The sequence below is a fragment of the Octopus bimaculoides genome, chromosome 4, assembly GCF_001194135.2.
Source record: "Octopus bimaculoides isolate UCB-OBI-ISO-001 chromosome 4, ASM119413v2, whole genome shotgun sequence".
Lineage (NCBI taxonomy): Eukaryota > Metazoa > Mollusca > Cephalopoda > Octopoda > Octopodidae > Octopus > Octopus bimaculoides.
Window position 1 is genome coordinate 40,243,080 of NC_068984.1, and position 4,212 is coordinate 40,247,291.

At 39.0% G+C, this 4,212-nt stretch overlaps 2 protein-coding genes across 4 annotated transcripts in view; one reads left to right on the forward strand and one right to left on the reverse strand.

The window, feature by feature from the left end:
- Positions 1-4,212, forward strand: part of LOC106880460 (RAB11-binding protein RELCH homolog) — a 239,119-nt gene that overhangs the window by 161,380 nt on the left and 73,527 nt on the right. The window lies entirely within an intron of this gene.
- LOC106880461 (uncharacterized) overlaps positions 1-4,212 on the reverse strand; it is a 48,951-nt gene that overhangs the window by 11,557 nt on the left and 33,182 nt on the right. The gene's annotated exons all lie outside the window — the stretch shown is intronic.

Consider the following 4,212-nt stretch of genomic DNA (forward strand, 5'->3'; position numbering starts at 1 on the left):
ACACACACACACACACACACACACACACACACACACACACACACACACACATAAACAAATAAAGGAATAAATATATTGGCATGTATATAGAATAGCTTCCTTCTATCTTAGTCATGTTGCCTTGAATATATTTACCTCTTTCGGAATACTAAGTACCCCAGTTACTCCTCCCTTTATCAAACACCTTCTCATCACACTCATTCATACCTCTATTACTCATACCCCTCAGTCTGTAAAGAGGCTGGTAGCAAGCAGGGGCATAAGGTTGTGAGGTTTCTTTAGTCACGTTAAAGATATGACTATGTTTTTTTAACACTGGTATCAAGAAAAATGCACTCACTACACTGAATTGTGCTGTTGTGAGGACTCTTTGGTCCTTTCAAGGACATGATACCTTTTTAATGTGGGTGCTATTAAAAAACTCAGTAGTGTTAACCTACACTCTAGAGGTTGTCTTGTTCCCAGCAAGACTGAAGAATCCACTCAACTACCTGATTTACCTCCTACTTTACATACTGTAAAACCACAATGTCATGTAAAAAGCACTGGTGCTGGTGTCACATAAAATGCACTGGTGCCATGTAAAAAGCACTGGTGATTGTGTCATGTAAAAAGCACTTGTGGTGGTACCATGTAAAAAGCATTGGTGCTTGTACCATGTAAAAAGCACTGGTGGTGGTGTCACATAAAAGCACTGGTGGTGCTGGTGGGGAGAACTGAGTCAAGGTAGTGTGAAAGTATCCTGGCTACCAACATTTCTCTCACATCAGTCATCATCACTTCATGGCCATGGTTCATGCTGGCATGGGTTGGACTGTTTGGCAAGCTCCAGAAAGTCCAAAGATTGTATCTTGTTCCAATTTCTGCTTTATCATGGTTTCTACCACAGGAGACCCTTCTTAATGCCAACCACTTTACACTGTGTACTGAGAGCTTTTTCTTGCACCAGTTGGCATGCAACCTGCAAGACTAAAATCCCATAAAAATCACGAGTAGGGGCTATAATAGAAAGAAAGAGAGAGAAAGGTGGCTTTATGCTATGGAATGATGAGTTCAAGTGAGTGAGAAGAGTCTAGAACTGTAAAGGAACTACACAGCTACTCACATTGTAGAAGAGAGAGTGGAAGTGGTTGGGGTGAAGCTGGAAAAAGATGAAATAAGGTGGCAGAGTGGAGCCTCAGGTTCATAGTGAGTAGAAATGATTGAGAACAGGAAAATAGGGAGTGTGGCTTATATGGGAGAGTGAGAAATAGCTGGAAACGAGGAATGAGTATAATGAAGACCAGATGTAGAGATGATAAGAAGGGAGGTAGGGAAGAGTAGGTGACAACTGTAGAATTGGTAGGGGTGAGGGGCTAAGGGAGAGGTGATTACTGACAGAAGTTGCCCTGACAATATGTTTAAATAACTATGACTTGAAAACATACTCCTATCCTGTGTTTCAGGATTTGTCTGGTTCTTTGTGACTTATAGCCCTCAGAATACACTGTATTTAATATCTCCTTATCTATGCCCTTCTGGTTCCATTGTAACTTTATTTGCTTCTTGTCTCATTCCTTGTCTCTTCTCTGTCTGGGTCAGAGTTTTCTACTGACTTCTTTTTCCTCTGCTTTGTGATTATAACATCTTTAGACATTATACCTCTGACTGTCCATGCTATAGTTGCTACTCACCTAACTACCCTTCTCTTTCTCCTCACTCTCATTGGCTCACATGTATTTCTTGAGTATTTGTTCATGCTGCATGTCTAGATTTTTCATATTTCAACGAACCATCTGATGATGCTATCTATAATTGATCTCATCGATTATAATTTCTAATTATTCATTGACCTTAATTATTGGTCACAGAAATGTTTGTAATGGAAATGGAATAGATGAAATACTAACAACTTACTTCCTATTATTCTCTCATATGTGCATTTTGTACTATACAACAACCCTTTACTGTAAGCATTTTCCACTACTGAACTATGTAGCAGAGGGGGTTTAATGTAGATATTGTTCAGAGCCACAACCCCCTACAATAACTTGTCATGCACCTAACATGTCTATTTCCATTATATATTATATTAGATATTATATTTATTGTGTGTGTGTGTGTGTGTGTGTGCGTGCGTATGTGTATATATGTATATATATATATAATGCCCCCTCCCCTCTCGAGATTTTTGTCTTTTTTTTTGTCTTGCAAGGTACTTGGTGACCCTATCAGTGCAGGTGCCACTTAAAGGCACCTAGTCCACACTGTAAAGTGATTGGTGTTTGGAAGGGCATCCAGCTGTAAAAACCTCACCTATGCTTGTGCCACATAGAAGGTACTAAGTCCACTCTGCTGAGTGGTTGGTTTTAGGAAGTGCTTCCAACTGTAAAAATCATGCCAAAACAGTTACAGAAGTCTGGTGCAGGCTTCTGCCTGGCTAGCTCTTGTCAAACCGTTCCACCCAATCCAGCATGGAACGTCGATGTTAAATGATGATGATGATTATATATATATATATATATATATGTTACACATAGAAGCGCTTGTGCCAGTGCCACATTAAAAGCATGCAGCATACTCTGTAATGTGGTTGGCAATAAGAAGGGCATCTAGCCATAGAAACCAAGCCAAATCAAACTGGCACCTGGTGTAGATCTCTGGCTACCAGTTCTGGTCAAACTGTCCAACCCATGCCATCATGGAAAGCGGATGTTAAAGGATGATGATGATGATGAATGTAGGCGCAGGTGAGTTTGTGTGGTAAGTAGGTTGCTTTGCAACCACATGGTTCCAGGTTCAGTTCCACTGTGGGCTACCTTAAGCAAATGTCTACTACTTTAGCTTTGGGCCAACCAAAGCTTGTGAGTGAATTTGGTAGACGAAAACTGAAAGAAGCCCAGTCTCTCTCTTTGTGTCTCTCTTTGTCCCTCTTGACAGCTGGTGCTGTTTTTGTTCCCATAACTTAGCAGTTTGGCAGAAGAGACCAATAGAATAAGTGCCAGGCTTTACTCCCCCCCCCCCAGTACTTGGGTTGATTAATTTGACTAAAAATACTTTTGGGAAAAAGATAAAAAGATATATATCATATCATCACCATCACTCGTTTTATATGGTTCTGAGAAGATTCATTGAAGCACAGTTTTCCACTGCTGTATGTTCTTCCTGTCACTATCCCTCACTTTTTTACCAAGCACTGTAAATCTTTTCTTTAACATATCCATAAACATAATCGTTTGAATGATGCTGGAGTTTGTTTTTCAGTTATTATGAGATGCCAGGAGCATGGGACACACCCACTTCTCTCTCTCTGATCTCTCCACACATATGTGCACATACATTTAGCTATAATATACACACATAAACACACACACATATATATGTATGCATAAATGTATATGTGCACATATGTATATTTTTATTTATTTATATATGTATATGTCATCATCATCATCATTGTTTAATGTCCGCTTTCCATGCCGGCATGGACTGGACAGTTTGACTGAGAACTGGTGAGCTGGGGGCTGCACCAGGCTCCAATCTCATTTGGCAAGGTTTTTACGGCTGATGCCCTTCCTAACGCCAACCACTCCAAGAATGTGTATACACATATATATATTGCATATATATTATATATACATATATGCTCACATAAATATGTGTACAGATGTGTGTGTATGTATGTTTGTGTGTGTATGTCATCACTATCTTTATCATCATTTTAATGGCTACTTTTTTATGCTTGCATGAGTCTGACAAAATTTGCTGAGGTAGATTTTCGGTGGTTTTATCGTGTGCTAAAACAAAGAGGTGGCTTTCACAGCTGATTGATTACTCCTCAGAAAAGATATACTCAGTTCCTCTTTGGAATCAATTGCATAAAATAATCTGCTACTAGATAAAGTATCCATAAATTAGGCTAGCACAATAGTAGATAACTTGATTTGTATATTTGTGCTTCCGACAGGTAGTCACTAATACAACAATTGATTCTTTTGTTGTGCAAAAATTTTCATGAATGAAAAGTTCAATAAATATTGCAAAGCTAGCTGTGGGTGAAGTAAGAATATGAACACATTCCTTCTATACTTTTGATGTGTGATTAAAAGAGTGATTGAATGAATATTTTATGCTGTTGATTGAGGAAGTAAATATGTACATCTTCACTGAAAAGTGGTCACACACACACACACACACACACACACACACACACACACACACACACACACACAC